The sequence below is a fragment of the Dromaius novaehollandiae genome, chromosome Z, assembly GCF_036370855.1.
Source record: "Dromaius novaehollandiae isolate bDroNov1 chromosome Z, bDroNov1.hap1, whole genome shotgun sequence".
NCBI classification, from domain to species: Eukaryota; Metazoa; Chordata; class Aves; order Casuariiformes; family Dromaiidae; genus Dromaius; species Dromaius novaehollandiae.
In genome coordinates, this window is record NC_088132.1 from 2,666,138 (window position 1) to 2,686,805 (window position 20,668).

Here is a 20,668-nt window from a genome sequence, read left to right on the forward strand (position 1 = left end):
GAGGGTGTGTCGCGAAGCTGGCAGGGCCGGCGGGGAGCTGTGCTGCGGCGAGCGTGCTGGGGAGCGTCAGGTGTGAAGGCTGCTGTGTGCCTAGGGCTTGCCGGGCGACGCTTGAAGAACCCAAGGGAGGAGACGCTGCGGGATATCTGCAACGGTGAGTAAGAGCAGTGCCGTGCTGGCAGCGGTGGGCAGAGGGCAAGGGAGGTGGAGCGTGGGCAGTGTGCTGCAGTTGCCATGGCCTGCTACCATCCTCATCTTGAGAACTCCATGGAAACAGCCAGCATCAGGCCGGAACCTGCAGGCTCTGCGCTGCTGGCTCCGGAGAGCACGGGAGGGCTGGAAGTGTCCTCTGGGAAACGGCTCTGCTTGTGAGGAGAAGGAGGACAACAATCCCAGGCCCACGGTGCCCTTGCACTGGCGACCGCCTGAGCAGGCAAACAGTCTGGGTCGTCTGCAACAGTGTCATCATCCTGCTTCCCAGGATCCAGACCAGGGGGTGAGTTCAATGGCGTTGTGCCACCTGAAGCAGGACAGAAGCCCTTGGACGGGAGAGGTGCGTGCGTATGACTTCATCCATGCCCTCTTGGTGGTGGGCTGCCTGGGCCCTGCGGCTGATGCAGCCCAGCTGCTCCCCTGCTCCTACACTGGAAGGGTTTCCCGTTGCTTCCTGTGGCTGAGGAGCGTGGCAGGGTGGCGCGGTGCTTTGCTTGGACACCTGTCTGTGCCTGGAAGGACCCAACCCACGACACTTTGCCTTACTCTCTCGCTGCAGGGCGAATCTGTAGAGGTAGTGAAGAGCATCCGCAGCCCCACAGCTGGTCCTTGCCAGCACAGCAGAGGAGGAGTCGCCCCACCAGCTTCCCCAGCATGTGGAAGTCCTCCGTGGCAGCGAGGGCAGGCTTGTCTCTGACGCCATCAGAGGGGACGCAGGACTGGGGGAGGGCGGGAGCAGTGGGAGCAGGGCGAAGGTGAGGCGGTTGTGGGCGACACCTTGCTCACAGCCGTGATGAGAGGGCTGTGGCAGGGTGTGTCCCAGCCCATCCGCCTCTGCATACTGCCAGGTGTTTGGCCCAGCCAAGGGGCAACCTCGCCTCCCTCTGAGCAACCCCTGATCCTGCACAGCAGCCATGGCAAGGTGAGCAGGAGGCTGCCTCCCTGCCAAGGCTGAGGATTACCTGGCTTAGCACCAGGCTGATGGGGAAATGAGCCTGTCCCCAGTAGGGGCAGCATCCCATGCAGCCCTGTGGTCATTCAGAAATCGGCGGACTTCTCCGCAGCCGCGTCTTCTCCGTGGGAGAAGTCAACACCCCAGCGAGGAAGGAGGGGCGCCCCGGCAAACCTGGGCCTACACACAGCAGTCGCTCTTCCACAGAGCCCTGCCCAAAGTGGCCCCGAGGCTCGTCTGCTGGCCCCGTTGGCTTACCATTCTCTGAGAGGCCCTCAGAAAGCTGTGGGCGGCAAGCAGACCCAGCGCCTTCCCACTGCGCAGGCAGGAGCCATTGACGCTGCATGGCAGCGCTCACCGCGGCCCCTTGCTGGCCCCCACCAGCTCTCGGGACCACACTGCCACGCCTAAGCACAGGGCTTTTGGGGGGGGCCTGGTCCTGTAGCAGAGCAGGTGATCTGAGCAGGTTTGTAAAGTGGGGCTTTGGCATCACAAGAGTCACCCGAAAAGCGCTAAGGTTGGGACAGTTCCAAAGGGACGGAGAATTTGTTGCTTGAAGAGCTGCATGCTACCCAGTGGCGGAAAGACTGGGGAAGCTTCTGAGGTCCGGAGGAAGCCTGTTTGCTGAGGCGGTGCGGCTGCGGAACCGGGAACGGGACATGAGCTGGGTTGGAGGGCGGGGGGCACACAGTTCTGCACCCTTTTCCCCAGGCCATGTGGTCAGCAGGCACGGGGTGGTCTTCACCTCTCCATCGCCTCTACCTTCCCAGAGAAGCGAGCTCACAAGTACATCTGTGGCTGCGGGCAGCACCTGCTCACTGGGTGGGGAGCAAAGCAGGATTTGGCTCTGCAGCTCACCTGCCAACAACCTCCTCCCATCCTGGTGGGGGAGGGTGGGGCGGGTGGTGGAAGCAGAAGCCACCCCTTCCCCTACAGCTGGCCTTCTTTTCTGGGACACTTTTTTGTTGTTGTTTTGTTTTTGTTTTTGCAGAAGTGGTAGACCTCTGACTGTGCGTCTGAGTGTGAAAAACCACGACCAAGCCCATGGTTTCTTTAAGCTCTACATACTGAAGGACTCGAGGCAGTGCTTGGCTGGGCAATATGCGTGTGCTGTCTGGGCAGCTTGCTGCTGTGAGGCTAGGAGGCTTTCAGCGCTGGGCAGGCTGCTGGTCACCACGATGTCCCCATGTGCAGCACTTTTGTCTTGTCTGGACAGCACAACACCTCCAGTACCTTTTGGTGTGTGCAGGTGTGGCTGCCGTTTGCTGCAGACGCATCCGATACGTGGGGCACGTGCAAGTGGCCAGAAACACAGATGGCAATCGGACTGACATATTTCAGGAGTGAGAGAGGGGCAATGAGGCATGGCGAAGGGAACTGAGGCACTGAGATGCGGAGTGTCCAGTTGGCTGGGAATGTGGCGGTGTTGCTGTGGAGGGGCAACCTCCGTGCAGAAACCTCAGCGTGCAAAAGCTCAAGCCCGCTTCCCCGCCCAAAAAAGCCAGGAGAAATGCTCAGAGGGCTCAAGGAGCAGAAGCTGAGCCTCACGGGCTTCGAGCACACAGCGCCCACAAGGCTCGACAAAAAGCTGACAAGCTGCTCGCCCCATGTGTGTGCTCACCACTGCTCCCTTGACCCCAGGTCCTAGTAGCACCGCCTCTAGCACCAAGCCGGGCTACGCGCTGCCACCCACAATGCAGGCACAAACCAGGATGTTGCCAGTGGCAGCACCAAACTAAAACACGCTCCTGCCTATGCACAGCGAGTCTTAGCGCCATTCCCTGCTGCAGCATGGGCATGTCACACGACAGCAGCACATCGGAGGAGGCCCTCACAGAGACTGCACGGGGAACGCAGAGAGACAGGGGCTGCTCAGCCCATTAAGACCGCTCTGGCCTTGGTCTGCATCCTGAATGGCACTGCTTGCCTAAGCATATTGGGCACAGGAAGGCAGCAGCCCTTGCCATTCCTTGCCCAGCTGCCTCCCTGCTTCACAAGAGCCCCACGGCAGAAGGCCTTCAGTTATCCCAGAAGCTGTCACCAAGCAAAGGACTAGCCTTCCAGAAGCCTCGCCAATGCCTTCCTCTTCCCTCATCCCTCGCTGCTGCAGAGCAAAGCTTGCCCGAGGCCTGGCCGGCGAGAGACAAGCAGGAAAAAAGCATGCTTGTGCTGCCTCTTTGCAGAAACGCTCCTTGCCTGTTAGGCGCCATGCTGCGGGGTGCAGAAGAAAGCACTTGCCTCTCCCTCAAACACCTCCTCCGCCACCCAGGGCTCAAGGGCAAGAGCTGTGCCCACGTCAAACTTGCCTCCACATGGCTGGGGCAGCCACACAACGGGTGCTCCGCTTCCCTTCCTCCGCTCCCAAGAAGGAGCGCAAGGCCCACTCGCAGCTTACTACTTGCAGAGCCGCCCTGCGAAAAAGTCTCCAGGACCCAGCAGGGCTCAAAGGGAAGACCAGGGCAGAAGCCGAGCATGCCTCCGCAAATCGAGGGCAGCCACGCAAGAAGTGCCCTGCAAGACTTTCTCCCATCCCCAAACTTACACTAGGCCTACTCACGCATCACTACTAGGCGGGCCAAACTGCTAAATGCCTACCATCTACAGCTCTCAGGCAAGAGCTTAGGGCATGCTAAGATTCCTCGGCTTTGGGAGGGCAGCCATAAAGCACGTGCCCTGCCGCCATTCCTCCCTTGCTGACGATTTCACCACTGCTGCCCTCAAGATCTGCCCAGATGCCTGGGCCGGGGCATGTCCCAGCTCTCCAAGGGCATGACCCCCCCGCCACCCGGGAACACAAGTCCTTCTCACTAGGCTCAGCCTGCATTAGGCCAGTAATGCAGAGGGAAGGTGCAGCACCTGCAAGGCATGAGAGAGAGAGCCAGCGCCCCTCCCCGCCCAGGACCCCCAGCCAGGGTAGGGACGAGTCAGCAAAAGGGAGATGCAGCCAGGACAGGGCACTGGCCAGCTATCCGGGGCTCAAGGCTCTGGCCAGCTGGAGCCTGGGCATGAGGGAGCAGTGATGGAGCAGCATGGGCGAGCCAGGCACTTTGAAGCCACTTGAGACTCTGCCCCCGCATCTTCCCACAATGGGCTGGCAAAGGGGCAGAGCTGAGCCAAGGTGAGGGGGACAGCAGGCCTCCTGCCCCAGGCTGTGCTGCCATTTCCTGGTCTCTGCTGCTGCCTGCGCAGGCCTCCTGGGAAGCCCTCGTTGCCGCTGCAGCATGCCTGAAGCGGGCACAGCTCAGGGACCAGACCCAGGCAGAGCAGCCCTGGAGGACTGGCGAATGCTTGGTAGGGAGAACGCCCACGGGCTCAGGCCGGACAAGGCCTTCGCCCCCACCAACAGCCGTACCTGGGGTAGGCAGCTGTGCCTCTGCTGTACTGCTCCAGCCCCAAGCCCACAGCCTGCACCTGCGTGCTCGATCCCTTTCCTCAAGCTCATCGCCCCGGGGGGCTCTTTGGCAGACCCCCCTCCCCCCCCCGACCTCCTGCCAGCTTGCTGCGACCTGGCATCCATCCCCACCTGGGCCTTGGCAGCACACAGGGTTCTCAGCACCCCCAGGCCACACGCTGACAGCTGTCCTCTCCAAACCTCAGCCCCACGTGGCTCCTGGCTGGGAGATGCCCGTGCCCTGATGCCCAGAAGGGAAAGAGAGGAGGTGCGGGGAGCAGGGCTTGGCCTGCCTCTTTGGGGAAGGCCTGTGGCAGCCCCGTGCTCTCTGCAGCTGGCAAGAGGCAGGAGCCAAGTGGACGACTACCTGTGTCAGAGCCTGCCGTACTTGGAGGACTCTCAGGCATCCTTGCGAGAGGTGGCCGTGAGGTTCCTTGGTGAGCCACACCCCCGGGGTCCCTCTGTTTGCAACTTGCTCCTAGGCCCAGCTGCCCCTGCCCGGCAGCAAGCCCTGTGGCTGCCAGGGCCCAGACTGCCTGGTGCAGGGCCTGGGCTTGCAGGAGCCCCGCTGGGTGGACGGGAGACTTGCTCGTTCCCACCCCAGCCCCCGAACCTCCCCCATCGGCTACTGTGCTTCCCTGGGCTCAGCCCCGCCAAAGGGGAGGAGGGTGTGTCGCGAAGCTGGCAGGGCCGGCGGGGAGCTGTGCTGCGGCGAGCGTGCTGGGGAGCGTCAGGTGTGAAGGCTGCTGTGTGCCTAGGGCTTGCCGGGCGACGCTTGAAGAACCCAAGGGAGGAGACGCTGCGGGATATCTGCAACGGTGAGTAAGAGCAGTGCCGTGCTGGCAGCGGTGGGCAGAGGGCAAGGGAGGTGGAGCGTGGGCAGTGTGCTGCAGTTGCCATGGCCTGCTACCATCCTCATCTTGAGAACTCCATGGAAACAGCCAGCATCAGGCCGGAACCTGCAGGCTCTGCGCTGCTGGCTCCGGAGAGCACGGGAGGGCTGGAAGTGTCCTCTGGGAAACGGCTCTGCTTGTGAGGAGAAGGAGGACAACAATCCCAGGCCCACGGTGCCCTTGCACTGGCGACCGCCTGAGCAGGCAAACAGTCTGGGTCGTCTGCAACAGTGTCATCATCCTGCTTCCCAGGATCCAGACCAGGGGGTGAGTTCAATGGCGTTGTGCCACCTGAAGCAGGACAGAAGCCCTTGGACGGGAGAGGTGCGTGCGTATGACTTCATCCATGCCCTCTTGGTGGTGGGCTGCCTGGGCCCTGCGGCTGATGCAGCCCAGCTGCTCCCCTGCTCCTACACTGGAAGGGTTTCCCGTTGCTTCCTGTGGCTGAGGAGCGTGGCAGGGTGGCGCGGTGCTTTGCTTGGACACCTGTCTGTGCCTGGAAGGACCCAACCCACGACACTTTGCCTTACTCTCTCGCTGCAGGGCGAATCTGTAGAGGTAGTGAAGAGCATCCGCAGCCTCACAGCTGGTCCTTGCCAGCACAGCAGAGGAGGAGTCGCCCCACCAGCTTCCCCAGCATGTGGAAGTCGTCCGTGGCAGCGAGGGCAGGCTTGTCTCTGACGCCATCAGAGGGGACGCAGGACTGGGGGAGGGCGGGAGCAGTGGGAGCAGGGCGAAGGTGAGGCGGTTGTGGGCGACACCTTGCTCACAGCCGTGATGAGAGGGCTGTGGCAGGGTGTGTCCCAGCCCATCCGCCTCTGCATACTGCCAGGTGTTTGGCCCAGCCAAGGGGCAACCTCGCCTCCCTCTGAGCAACCCCTGATCCTGCACAGCAGCCATGGCAAGGTGAGCAGGAGGCTGCCTCCCTGCCAAGGCTGAGGATTACCTGGCTTAGCACCAGGCTGATGGGGAAATGAGCCTGTCCCCAGTAGGGGCAGCATCCCATGCAGCCCTGTGGTCATTCAGAAATCGGCGGACTTCTCCGCAGCCGCGTCTTCTCCGTGGGAGAAGTCAACACCCCAGCGAGGAAGGAGGGGCGCCCCGGCAAACCTGGGCCTACACACAGCAGTCGCTCTTCCACAGAGCCCTGCCCAAAGTGGCCCCGAGGCTCGTCTGCTGGCCCCGTTGGCTTACCATTCTCTGAGAGGCCCTCAGAAAGCTGTGGGCGGCAAGCAGACCCAGCGCCTTCCCACTGCGCAGGCAGGAGCCATTGACGCTGCATGGCAGCGCTCACCGCGGCCCCTTGCTGGCCCCCACCAGCTCTCGGGACCACACTGCCACGCCTAAGCACAGGGCTTTTGGGGGGGGCCTGGTCCTGTAGCAGAGCAGGTGATCTGAGCAGGTTTGTAAAGTGGGGCTTTGGCATCACAAGAGTCACCCGAAAAGCGCTAAGGTTGGGACAGTTCCAAAGGGACGGAGAATTTGTTGCTTGAAGAGCTGCATGCTACCCAGTGGCGGAAAGACTGGGGAAGCTTCTGAGGTCCGGAGGAAGCCTGTTTGCTGAGGCGGTGCGGCTGCGGAACCGGGAACGGGACATGAGCTGGGTTGGAGGGCGGGGGGCACACAGTTCTGCACCCTTTTCCCCAGGCCATGTGGTCAGCAGGCACGGGGTGGTCTTCACCTCTCCATCGCCTCTACCTTCCCAGAGAAGCGAGCTCACAAGTACATCTGTGGCTGCGGGCAGCACCTGCTCACTGGGTGGGGAGCAAAGCAGGATTTGGCTCTGCAGCTCACCTGCCAACAACCTCCTCCCATCCTGATGGGGGAGGGTGGGGCGGGTGGTGGAAGCAGAAGCCACCCCTTCCCCTACAGCTGGCCTTCTTTTCTGGGACACTTTTTTGTTGTTGTTTTGTTTTTGTTTTTGCAGAAGTGGTAGACCTCTGACTGTGCGTCTGAGTGTGAAAAACCACGACCAAGCCCATGGTTTCTTTAAGCTCTACATACTGAAGGACTCGAGGCAGTGCTTGGCTGGGCAATATGCGTGTGCTGTCTGGGCAGCTTGCTGCTGTGAGGCTAGGAGGCTTTCAGCGCTGGGCAGGCTGCTGGTCACCACGATGTCCCCATGTGCAGCACTTTTGTCTTGTCTGGACAGCACAACACCTCCAGTACCTTTTGGTGTGTGCAGGTGTGGCTGCCGTTTGCTGCAGACGCATCCGATACGTGGGGCACGTGCAAGTGGCCAGAAACACAGATGGCAATCGGACTGACATATTTCAGGAGTGAGAGAGGGGCAATGAGGCATGGCGAAGGGAACTGAGGCACTGAGATGCGGAGTGTCCAGTTGGCTGGGAATGTGGCGGTGTTGCTGTGGAGGGGCAACCTCCGTGCAGAAACCTCAGCGTGCAAAAGCTCAAGCCCGCTTCCCCGCCCAAAAAAGCCAGGAGAAATGCTCAGAGGGCTCAAGGAGCAGAAGCTGAGCCTCACGGGCTTCGAGCACACAGCGCCCACAAGGCTCGACAAAAAGCTGACAAGCTGCTCGCCCCATGTGTGTGCTCACCACTGCTCCCTTGACCCCAGGTCCTAGTAGCACCGCCTCTAGCACCAAGCCGGGCTACGCGCTGCCACCCACAATGCAGGCACAAACCAGGATGTTGCCAGTGGCAGCACCAAACTAAAACACGCTCCTGCCTATGCACAGCGAGTCTTAGCGCCATTCCCTGCTGCAGCATGGGCATGTCACACGACAGCAGCACATCGGAGGAGGCCCTCACAGAGACTGCACGGGGAACGCAGAGAGACAGGGGCTGCTCAGCCCATTAAGACCGCTCTGGCCTTGGTCTGCATCCTGAATGGCACTGCTTGCCTAAGCATATTGGGCACAGGAAGGCAGCAGCCCTTGCCATTCCTTGCCCAGCTGCCTCCCTGCTTCACAAGAGCCCCACGGCAGAAGGCCTTCAGTTATCCCAGAAGCTGTCACCAAGCAAAGGACTAGCCTTCCAGAAGCCTCGCCAATGCCTTCCTCTTCCCTCATCCCTCGCTGCTGCAGAGCAAAGCTTGCCCGAGGCCTGGCCGGCGAGAGACAAGCAGGAAAAAAGCATGCTTGTGCTGCCTCTTTGCAGAAACGCTCCTTGCCTGTTAGGCGCCATGCTGCGGGGTGCAGAAGAAAGCACTTGCCTCTCCCTCAAACACCTCCTCCGCCACCCAGGGCTCAAGGGCAAGAGCTGTGCCCACGTCAAACTTGCCTCCACATGGCTGGGGCAGCCACACAACGGGTGCTCCGCTTCCCTTCCTCCGCTCCCAAGAAGGAGCGCAAGGCCCACTCGCAGCTTACTACTTGCAGAGCCGCCCTGCGAAAAAGTCTCCAGGACCCAGCAGGGCTCAAAGGGAAGACCAGGGCAGAAGCCGAGCATGCCTCCGCAAATCGAGGGCAGCCACGCAAGAAGTGCCCTGCAAGACTTTCTCCCATCCCCAAACTTACACTAGGCCTACTCACGCATCACTACTAGGCGGGCCAAACTGCTAAATGCCTACCATCTACAGCTCTCAGGCAAGAGCTTAGGGCATGCTAAGATTCCTCGGCTTTGGGAGGGCAGCCATAAAGCACGTGCCCTGCCGCCATTCCTCCCTTGCTGACGATTTCACCACTGCTGCCCTCAAGATCTGCCCAGATGCCTGGGCCGGGGCATGTCCCAGCTCTCCAAGGGCATGACCCCCCCGCCACCCGGGAACACAAGTCCTTCTCACTAGGCTCAGCCTGCATTAGGCCAGTGATGCAGAGGGAAGGTGCAGCACCTGCAAGGCATGAGAGCGAGAGCCAGCGCCCCTCCCCGCCCAGGACCCCCAGCCAGGGTAGGGACGAGTCAGCAAAAGGGGATGCAGTCAGGACAGGGCACTGGCCAGCTATCCGGGGCTCAAGGCTCTGGCCAGCTGGAGCCTGGGCATGAGGGAGCAGTGATGGAGCAGCATGGGCGAGCCAGGCACTTTGAAGCCACTTGAGACTCTGCCCCCGCATCTTCCCACAATGGGCTGGCAAAGGGGCAGAGCTGAGCCAAGGTGAGGGGGACAGCACGCCTCCTGCCCCAGGCTGTGCTGCCATTTCCTGGTCTCTGCTGCTGCCTGCGCAGGCCTCCTGGGAAGCCCTCGTTGCCGCTGCAGCATGCCTGAAGCGGGCACAGCTCAGGGACCAGACCCAGGCAGAGCAGCCCTGGAGGACTGGCGAATGCTTGCTAGGGAGAACGCCCACGGGCTCAGGCCGGACAAGGCCTTCGCCCCCACCAACAGCCGTACCTGGGGTAGGCAGCTGTGCCTCTGCTGTACTGCTCCAGCCCCAAGCCCACAGCCTGCACCTGCGTGCTTGATCCCTTTCCTCAAGCTCATCGCCCCAGTGGGCTCTTTGGCAGACCCACCCTCCCCTCCCTGACCTCCTGCCAGCTTGCTGCGACCTGGCATCCATCCCCACCTGGGCCTTGGCAGCACACAGGGTTCTCAGCACCCCCAGGCCACACGCTGACAGCTGCCCTCTCCAAACCTCAGCCCCACGTGGCTCCTGGCTGGGAGATGCCCGTGCCCTGATGCCCAGAAGGGAAAGAGAGGAGGTGCGGGGAGCAGGGCTTGGCCTGCCTCTTTGGGGAAGGCCTGTGGCAGCCCCGTGCTCTCTGCAGCTGGCAAGAGGCAGGAGCCAAGTGGACGACTACCTGTGTCAGAGCCTGCCGTACTTGGAGGACTCTCAGGCATCCCTGCGAGAGGTGGCCGTGAGGTTCCTTGGTGAGCCACACCCCCGGGGTCCCTCTGTTTGCAACTTGCTCCTAGGCCCAGCTGCCCCTGCCCGGCAGCAAGCCCTGTGGCTGCCAGGGCCCAGACTGCCTGGTGCAGGGCCTGGGCTTGCAGGAGCCCCGCTGGGGTGGACGGGAGACTTGCTCGTTCCCACCCCAGCCCCCGAACCTCCCCCATCGGCTACTGTGCTTCCCTGGGCTCAGCCCCGCCAAAGGGGAGGAGGGTGTGTCGCGAAGCTGGCAGGGCCGGCGGGGAGCTGTGCTGCGGCGAGCGTGCTGGGGAGCGTCAGGTGTGAAGGCTGCTGTGTGCCTAGGGCTTGCCGGGCGACGCTTGAAGAACCCAAGGGAGGAGACGCTGCGGGATATCTGCAACGGTGAGTAAGAGCAGTGCCGTGCTGGCAGCGGTGGGCAGAGGGCAAGGGAGGCGGAGCGTGGGCAGTGTGCTGCAGTTGCCATGGCCTGCTACCATCCTCATCTTGAGAACTCCATGGAAACAGCCAGCATCAGGCCGGAACCTGCAGGCTCTGCGCTGCTGGCTCCGGAGAGCACGGGAGGGCTGGAAGTGTCCTCTGGGAAACGGCTCTGCTTGTGAGGAGAAGGAGGACAACAATCCCAGGCCCACGGTGCCCTTGCACTGGCGACCGCCTGAGCAGGCAAACAGTCTGGGTCGTCTGCAACAGTGTCATCATCCTGCTTCCCAGGATCCAGACCAGGGGGTGAGTTCAATGGCGTTGTGCCACCTGAAGCAGGACAGAAGCCCTTGGACGGGAGAGGTGCGTGCGTATGACTTCATCCATGCCCTCTTGGTGGTGGGCTGCCTGGGCCCTGCGGCTGATGCAGCCCAGCTGCTCCCCTGCTCCTACACTGGAAGGGTTTCCCGTTGCTTCCTGTGGCTGAGGAGCGTGGCAGGGTGGCGCGGTGCTTTGCTTGGACACCTGTCTGTGCCTGGAAGGACCCAACCCACGACACTTTGCCTTACTCTTTCGCTGCAGGGCGAATCTGTAGAGGTAGTGAAGAGCATCCGCAGCCCCACAGCTGGTCCTTGCCAGCACAGCAGAGGAGGAGTCGCCCCACCAGCTTCCCCAGCATGTGGAAGTCGTCCGTGGCAGCGAGGGCAGGCTTGTCTCTGACGCCATCAGAGGGGACGCAGGACTGGGGGAGGGCGGGAGCAGTGGGAGCAGGGCGAAGGTGAGGCGGTTGTGGGCGACACCTTGCTCACAGCCGTGATGAGAGGGCTGTGGCAGGGTGTGTCCCAGCCCATCCGCCTCTGCATACTGCCAGGTGTTTGGCCCAGCCAAGGGGCAACCTCGCCTCCCTCTGAGCAACCCCTGATCCTGCACAGCAGCCATGGCAAGGTGAGCAGGAGGCTGCCTCCCTGCCAAGGCTGAGGATTACCTGGCTTAGCACCAGGCTGATGGGGAAATGAGCCTGTCCCCAGTAGGGGCAGCATCCCATGCAGCCCTGTGGTCATTCAGAAATCGGCGGACTTCTCCGCAGCCGCGTCTTCTCCGTGGGAGAAGTCAACACCCCAGCGAGGAAGGAGGGGCGCCCCGGCAAACCTGGGCCTACACACAGCAGTCGCTCTTCCACAGAGCCCTGCCCGAAGTGGCCCCGAGGCTCGTCTGCTGGCCCCGTTGGCTTACCATTCTCTGAGAGGCCCTCAGAAAGCTGTGGGCGGCAAGCAGACCCAGCGCCTTCCCACTGCGCAGGCAGGAGCCATTGACGCTGCATGGCAGCGCTCACCGCGGCCCCTTGCTGGCCCCCACCAGCTCTCGGGACCACACTGCCACGCCTAAGCACAGGGCTTTTGGGGGGCCTGGTCCTGTAGCAGAGCAGGTGATCTGAGCAGGTTTGTAAAGTGGGGCTTTGGCATCACAAGAGTCACCCGAAAAGCGCTAAGGTTGGGACAGTTCCAAAGGGACGGAGAATTTGTTGCTTGAAGAGCTGCATGCTACCCAGTGGCAGAAAGACTGGGGAAGCTTCTGAGGTCCGGAGGAAGCCTGTTTGCTGAGGCGGTGCGGCTGGGAAATCGGGAGGGGGACATGAGCTGGGTTGGAGGGCGGGGGGCACACAGTTCTGCACCCTTTTCCCCAGGCCATGTGGTCAGCAGGCACGGGGTGGTCTTCACCTCTCCATCGCCTCTACCTTCCCAGAGAAGCGAGCTCACAAGGACATCTGTGGCTGCGGGCAGCACCTGCTCACTGGGTGGGGAGCAAAGCAGGATTTGGCTCTGCAGCTCACCTGCCAACAACCTCCTCCCATCCTGATGGGGGAGGGTGGGGCGGGTGGTGGAAGCAGAAGCCACCCCTTCCCCTACAGCTGGCCTTCTTTTCTGGGACACTTTTATTTTGTTGTTTTGTTTTTGTTTTTGCAGAAGTGGTAGACCTCTGACTGTGCGTCTGAGTGTGAAAAACCACGACCAAGCCCATGGTTTCTTTAAGCTCTACATACTGAAGGACTCGAGGCAGTGCTTGGTTGGGCAATATGCGTGTGCTGTCTGGGCAGCTTGCTGCTGTGAGGCTAGGAGGCTTTCAGCGCTGGGCAGGCTGCTGGTCACCACGATGTCCCCATGTGCAGCACTTTTGTCTTGTCTGGACAGCACAACACCTCCAGTACCTTTTGGTGTGTGCAGGTGTGGCTGCCGTTTGCTGCAGACGCATCCGATACGTGGGGCACGTGCAAGTGGCCAGAAACACAGATGGCAATCGGACTGACATATTTCAGGAGTGAGAGAGGGGCAATGAGGCATGGCGAAGGGAACTGAGGCACTGAGATGCGGAGTGTCCAGTTGGCTGGGAATGTGGCGGTGTTGCTGTGGAGGGGCAACCTCCGTGCAGAAACCTCAGCGTGCAAAAGCTCAAGCCCGCTTCCCCGCCCAAAAAAGCCAGGAGAAATGCTCAGAGGGCTCAAGGAGCAGAAGCTGAGCCTCACGGGCTTCGAGCACACAGCGCCCACAAGGCTCGACAAAAAGCTGACAAGCTGCTCGCCCCATGTGTGTGCTCACCACTGCTCCCTTGACCCCAGGTCCTAGTAGCACCGCCTCTAGCACCAAGCCGGGCTACGCGCTGCCACCCACAATGCAGGCACAAACCAGGATGTTGCCAGTGGCAGCACCAAACTAAAACACGCTCCTGCCTATGCACAGCGAGTCTTAGCGCCATTCCCTGCTGCAGCATGGGCATGTCACACGACAGCAGCACATCGGAGGAGGCCCTCACAGAGACTGCACGGGGAACGCAGAGAGACAGGGGCTGCTCAGCCCATTAAGACCGCTCTGGCCTTGGTCTGCATCCTGAATGGCACTGCTTGCCTAAGCATATTGGGCACAGGAAGGCAGCAGCCCTTGCCATTCCTTGCCCAGCTGCCTCCCTGCTTCACAAGAGCCCCACGGCAGAAGGCCTTCAGTTATCCCAGAAGCTGTCACCAAGCAAAGGACTAGCCTTCCAGAAGCCTCGCCAATGCCTTCCTCTTCCCTCATCCCTCGCTGCTGCAGAGCAAAGCTTGCCCGAGGCCTGGCCGGCGAGAGACAAGCAGGAAAAAAGCATGCTTGTGCTGCCTCTTTGCAGAAACGCTCCTTGCCTGTTAGGCGCCATGCTGCGGGGTGCAGAAGAAAGCACTTGCCTCTCCCTCAAACACCTCCTCCGCCACCCAGGGCTCAAGGGCAAGAGCTGTGCCCACGTCAAACTTGCCTCCACATGGCTGGGGCAGCCACACAACGGGTGCTCCGCTTCCCTTCCTCCGCTCCCAAGAAGGAGCGCAAGGCCCACTCGCAGCTTACTACTTGCAGAGCCGCCCTGCGAAAAAGTCTCCAGGACCCAGCAGGGCTCAAAGGGAAGACCAGGGCAGAAGCCGAGCATGCCTCCGCAAATCGAGGGCAGCCACGCAAGAAGTGCCCTGCAAGACTTTCTCCCATCCCCAAACTTACACTAGGCCTACTCACGCATCACTACTAGGCGGGCCAAACTGCTAAATGCCTACCATCTACAGCTCTCAGGCAAGAGCTTAGGGCATGCTAAGATTCCTCGGCTTTGGGAGGGCAGCCATAAAGCACGTGCCCTGCCGCCATTCCTCCCTTGCTGACGATTTCACCACTGCTGCCCTCAAGATCTGCCCAGATGCCTGGGCCGGGGCATGTCCCAGCTCTCCAAGGGCATGACCCCCCCGCCACCCGGGAACACAAGTCCTTCTCACTAGGCTCAGCCTGCATTAGGCCAGTGATGCAGAGGGAAGGTGCAGCACCTGCAAGGCATGAGAGCGAGAGCCAGCGCCCCTCCCCGCCCAGGACCCCCAGCCAGGGTAGGGACGAGTCAGCAAAAGGGGATGCAGTCAGGACAGGGCACTGGCCAGCTATCCGGGGCTCAAGGCTCTGGCCAGCTGGAGCCTGGGCATGAGGGAGCAGTGATGGAGCAGCATGGGCGAGCCAGGCACTTTGAAGCCACTTGAGACTCTGCCCCCGCATCTTCCCACAATGGGCTGGCAAAGGGGCAGAGCTGAGCCAAGGTGAGGGGGACAGCACGCCTCCTGCCCCAGGCTGTGCTGCCATTTCCTGGTCTCTGCTGCTGCCTGCGCAGGCCTCCTGGGAAGCCCTCGTTGCCGCTGCAGCATGCCTGAAGCGGGCACAGCTCAGGGACCAGACCCAGGCAGAGCAGCCCTGGAGGACTGGCGAATGCTTGGTAGGGAGAACGCCCACGGGCTCAGGCCGGACAAGGCCTTCGCCCCCACCAACAGCCGTACCTGGGGTAGGCAGCTGTGCCTCTGCTGTACTGCTCCAGCCCCAAGCCCACAGCCTGCACCTGCGTGCTTGATCCCTTTCCTCAAGCTCATCGCCCCAGTGGGCTCTTTGGCAGACCCACCCTCCCCTCCCTGACCTCCTGCCAGCTTGCTGCGACCTGGCATCCATCCCCACCTGGGCCTTGGCAGCACACAGGGTTCTCAGCACCCCCAGGCCACACGCTGACAGCTGCCCTCTCCAAACCTCAGCCCCACGTGGCTCCTGGCTGGGAGATGCCCGTGCCCTGATGCCCAGAAGGGAAAGAGAGGAGGTGCGGGGAGCAGGGCTTGGCCTGCCTCTTTGGGGAAGGCCTGTGGCAGCCCCGTGCTCTCTGCAGCTGGCAAGAGGCAGGAGCCAAGTGGACGACTACCTGTGTCAGAGCCTGCCGTACTTGGAGGACTCTCAGGCATCCCTGCGAGAGGTGGCCGTGAGGTTCCTTGGTGAGCCACACCCCCGGGGTCCCTCTGTTTGCAACTTGCTCCTAGGCCCAGCTGCCCCTGCCCGGCAGCAAGCCCTGTGGCTGCCAGGGCCCAGACTGCCTGGTGCAGGGCCTGGGCTTGCAGGAGCCCCGCTGGGGTGGACGGGAGACTTGCTCGTTCCCACCCCAGCCCCCGAACCTCCCCCATCGGCTACTGTGCTTCCCTGGGCTCAGCCCCGCCAAAGGGGAGGAGGGTGTGTCGCGAAGCTGGCAGGGCCGGCGGGGAGCTGTGCTGCGGCGAGCGTGCTGGGGAGCGTCAGGTGTGAAGGCTGCTGTGTGCCTAGGGCTTGCCGGGCGACGCTTGAAGAACCCAAGGGAGGAGACGCTGCGGGATATCTGCAACGGTGAGTAAGAGCAGTGCCGTGCTGGCAGCGGTGGGCAGAGGGCAAGGGAGGCGGAGCGTGGGCAGTGTGCTGCAGTTGCCATGGCCTGCTACCATCCTCATCTTGAGAACTCCATGGAAACAGCCAGCATCAGGCCGGAACCTGCAGGCTCTGCGCTGCTGGCTCCGGAGAGCACGGGAGGGCTGGAAGTGTCCTCTGGGAAACGGCTCTGCTTGTGAGGAGAAGGAGGACAACAATCCCAGGCCCACGGTGCCCTTGCACTGGCGACCGCCTGAGCAGGCAAACAGTCTGGGTCGTCTGCAACAGTGTCATCATCCTGCTTCCCAGGATCCAGACCAGGGGGTGAGTTCAATGGCGTTGTGCCACCTGAAGCAGGACAGAAGCCCTTGGACGGGAGAGGTGCGTGCGTATGACTTCATCCATGCCCTCTTGGTGGTGGGCTGCCTGGGCCCTGCGGCTGATGCAGCCCAGCTGCTCCCCTGCTCCTACACTGGAAGGGTTTCCCGTTGCTTCCTGTGGCTGAGGAGCGTGGCAGGGTGGCGCGGTGCTTTGCTTGGACACCTGTCTGTGCCTGGAAGGACCCAACCCACGACACTTTGCCTTACTCTTTCGCTGCAGGGCGAATCTGTAGAGGTAGTGAAGAGCATCCGCAGCCCCACAGCTGGTCCTTGCCAGCACAGCAGAGGAGGAGTCGCCCCACCAGCTTCCCCAGCATGTGGAAGTCCTCCGTGGCAGCGAGGGCAGGCTTGTCTCTGACGCCATCAGAGGGGACGCAGGACTGGGGGAGGGCGGGAGCAGTGGGAGCAGGGCGAAGGTGAGGCGGTTGTGGGCGACACCTTGCTCACAGCCGTGATGAGAGGGCTGTGGCAGGGTGTGTCCCAGCCCATCCGCCTCTGCATACTGCCAGGTGTTTGGCCCAGCCAAGGGGCAACCTCGCCTCCCTCTGAGCAACCCCTGATCCTGCACAGCAGCCATGGCAAGGTGAGCAGGAGGCTGCCTCCCTGCCAAGGCTGAGGATTACCTGGCTTAGCACCAGGCTGATGGGGAAATGAGCCTGTCCCCAGTAGGGGCAGCATCCCATGCAGCCCTGTGGTCATTCAGAAATCGGCGGACTTCTCCGCAGCCGCGTCTTCTCCGTGGGAGAAGTCAACACCCCAGCGAGGAAGGAGGGGCGCCCCGGCAAACCTGGGCCTACACACAGCAGTCGCTCTTCCACAGAGCCCTGCCCGAAGTGGCCCCGAGGCTCGTCTGCTGGCCCCGTTGGCTTACCATTCTCTGAGAGGCCCTCAGAAAGCTGTGGGCGGCAAGCAGACCCAGCGCCTTCCCACTGCGCAGGCAGGAGCCATTGACGCTGCATGGCAGCGCTCACCGCGGCCCCTTGCTGGCCCCCACCAGCTCTCGGGACCACACTGCCACGCCTAAGCACAGGGCTTTTGGGGGGCCTGGTCCTGTAGCAGAGCAGGTGATCTGAGCAGGTTTGTAAAGTGGGGCTTTGGCATCACAAGAGTCACCCGAAAAGCGCTAAGGTTGGGACAGTTCCAAAGGGACGGAGAATTTGTTGCTTGAAGAGCTGCATGCTACCCAGTGGCAGAAAGACTGGGGAAGCTTCTGAGGTCCGGAGGAAGCCTGTTTGCTGAGGCGGTGCGGCTGGGAAATCGGGAGGGGGACATGAGCTGGGTTGGAGGGCGGGGGGCACACAGTTCTGCACCCTTTTCCCCAGGCCATGTGGTCAGCAGGCACGGGGTGGTCTTCACCTCTCCATCGCCTCTACCTTCCCAGAGAAGCGAGCTCACAAGGACATCTGTGGCTGCGGGCAGCACCTGCTCACTGGGTGGGGAGCAAAGCAGGATTTGGCTCTGCAGCTCACCTGCCAACAACCTCCTCCCATCCTGATGGGGGAGGGTGGGGCGGGTGGTGGAAGCAGAAGCCACCCCTTCCCCTACAGCTGGCCTTCTTTTCTGGGACACTTTTATTTTGTTGTTTTGTTTTTGTTTTTGCAGAAGTGGTAGACCTCTGACTGTGCGTCTGAGTGTGAAAAACCACGACCAAGCCCATGGTTTCTTTAAGCTCTACATACTGAAGGACTCGAGGCAGTGCTTGGTTGGGCAATATGCGTGTGCTGTCTGGGCAGCTTGCTGCTGTGAGGCTAGGAGGCTTTCAGCGCTGGGCAGGCTGCTGGTCACCACGATGTCCCCATGTGCAGCACTTTTGTCTTGTCTGGACAGCACAACACCTCCAGTACCTTTTGGTGTGTGCAGGTGTGGCTGCCGTTTGCTGCAGACGCATCCGATACGTGGGGCACGTGCAAGTGGCCAGAAACACAGATGGCAATCGGACTGACATATTTCAGGAGTGAGAGAGGGGCAATGAGGCATGGCGAAGGGAACTGAGGCACTGAGATGCGGAGTGTCCAGTTGGCTGGGAATGTGGCGGTGTTGCTGTGGAGGGGCAACCTCCGTGCAGAAACCTCAGCGTGCAAAAGCTCAAGCCCGCTTCCCCGCCCAAAAAAGCCAGGAGAAATGCTCAGAGGGCTCAAGGAGCAGAAGCTGAGCCTCACGGGCTTCGAGCACACAGCGCCCACAAGGCTCGACAAAAAGCTGACAAGCTGCTCGCCCCATGTGTGTGCTCACCACTGCTCCCTTGACCCCAGGTCCTAGTAGCACCGCCTCTAGCACCAAGCCGGGCTACGCGCTGCCACCCACAATGCAGGCACAAACCAGGATGTTGCCAGTGGCAGCACCAAACTAAAACACGCTCCTGCCTATGCACAGCGAGTCTTAGCGCCATTCCCTGCTGCAGCATGGGCATGTCACACGACAGCAGCACATCGGAGGAGGCCCTCACAGAGACTGCACGGGGAACGCAGAGAGACAGGGGCTGCTCAGCCCATTAAGACCGCTCTGGCCTTGGTCTGCATCCTGAATGGCACTGCTTGCCTAAGCATATTGGGCACAGGAAGGCAGCAGCCCTTGCCATTCCTTGCCCAGCTGCCTCCCTGCTTCACAAGAGCCCCACGGCAGAAGGCCTTCAGTTATCCCAGAAGCTGTCACCAAGCAAAGGACTAGCCTTCCAGAAGCCTCGCCAATGCCTTCCTCTTCCCTCATCCCTCGCTGCTGCAGAGCAAAGCTTGCCCGAGGCCTGGCCGGCGAGAGACAAGCAGGAAAAAAGCATGCTTGTGCTGCCTCTTTGCAGAAACGCTCCTTGCCTGTTAGGCGCCATGCTGCGGGGTGCAGAAGAAAGCACTTGCCTCTCCCTCAAACACCTCCTCCGCCACCCAGGGCTCAAGGGCAAGAGCTGTGCCCACGTCAAACTTGCCTCCACATGGCTGGGGCAGCCACACAACGGGTGCTCCGCTTCCCTTCCTCCGCTCCCAAGAAGGAGCGCAAGGCCCACTCGCAGCTTACTACTTGCAGAGCCGCCCTGCGAAAAAGTCTCCAGGACCCAGCAGGGCTCAAAGGGAAGACCAGGGCAGAAGCCGAGCATGCCTCCGCAAATCGAGGGCAGCCACGCAAGAAGTGCCCTGCAAGACTTTCTCCCATCCCCAAACTTACACTAGGCCTACTCACGCATCACTACTAGGCGGGCCAAACTGCTAAATGCCTACCATCTACAGCTCTCAGGCAAGAGCTTAGGGCATGCTAAGATTCCTCGGCTTTGGGAGGGCAGCCATAAAGCACGTGCCCTGCCGCCATTCCTCCCTTGCTGACGATTTCACCACTGCTGCCCTCAAGATCTGCCCAGATGCCTGGGCCGGGGCATGTCCCAGCTCTCCAAGGGCATGACCCCCCCGCCACCCGGGAACACAAGTCCTTCTCACTAGGCTCAGCCTGCATTAGGCCAGTGATGCAGAGGGAAGGTGCAGCACCTGCAAGGCATGAGAGCGAGAGCCAGCGCCCCTCCCCGCCCAGGACCCCCAGCCAGGGTAGGGACGAGTCAGCAAAAGGGGATGCAGTCAGGACAGGGCACTGGCCAGCTATCCGGGGCTCAAGGCTCTGGCCAGCTGGAGCCTGGGCATGAGGGAGCAGTGATGGAGCAGCATGGGCGAGCCAGGCACTTTGAAGCCACTTGAGACTCTGCCCCCGCATCTTCCCACAATGGGCTGGCAAAGGGGCAGAGCTGAGCCAAGGTGAGGGGGACAGCACGCCTCCTGCCCCAGGCTGTGCTGCCATTTCCTGGTCTCTGCTGCTGCCTGCGCAGGCCTCCTGGGAAGCCCTCGTTGCCGCTGCAGCATGCCTGAAGCGGGCACAGCTCAGGGACCAGACCCAGGCAGAGCAGCCCTGGAGGACTGGCGAATGCTTGGTAGGGAGAACGCCCACGGGCTCAGGCCGGACAAGGCCTTCGCCCCCACCAACAGCCGTACCTGGGGTAGGCAGCTGTGCCTCTGCTGTACTGCTCCAGCCCCAAGCCCACAGCCTGCACCTGCGTGCTTGATCCCTTTCCTCAAGCTCATCGCCCCAGTGGGCTCTTTGGCAGACCCACCCTCCCCTCCCTGACCTCCTGCCAGCTTGCTGCAACCTGGCATCCATCCCCACCTGGGCCTTGGCAGCACACAGGGTTCTCAGCACCCCCAGGCCACACGCTGACAGCTGCCCTCTCCAAACCTCAGCCCCACGTGGCTCCTGGCTGGGAGATGCCCGTGCCCTGATGCCCAGAAGGGAAAGAGAGGAGGTGCGGGGAGCAGGGCTTGGCCTGCCTCTTTGGGGAAGGCCTGTGGCAGCCCCGTGCTCTCTGCAGCTGGCAAGAGGCAGGAGCCAAGTGGACGACTACCTGTGTCAGAGCCTGCCGTACTTGGAGGACTCTCAGGCATCCCTGCGAGAGGTGGCCGTGAGGTTCCTTGGTGAGCCACACCCCCGG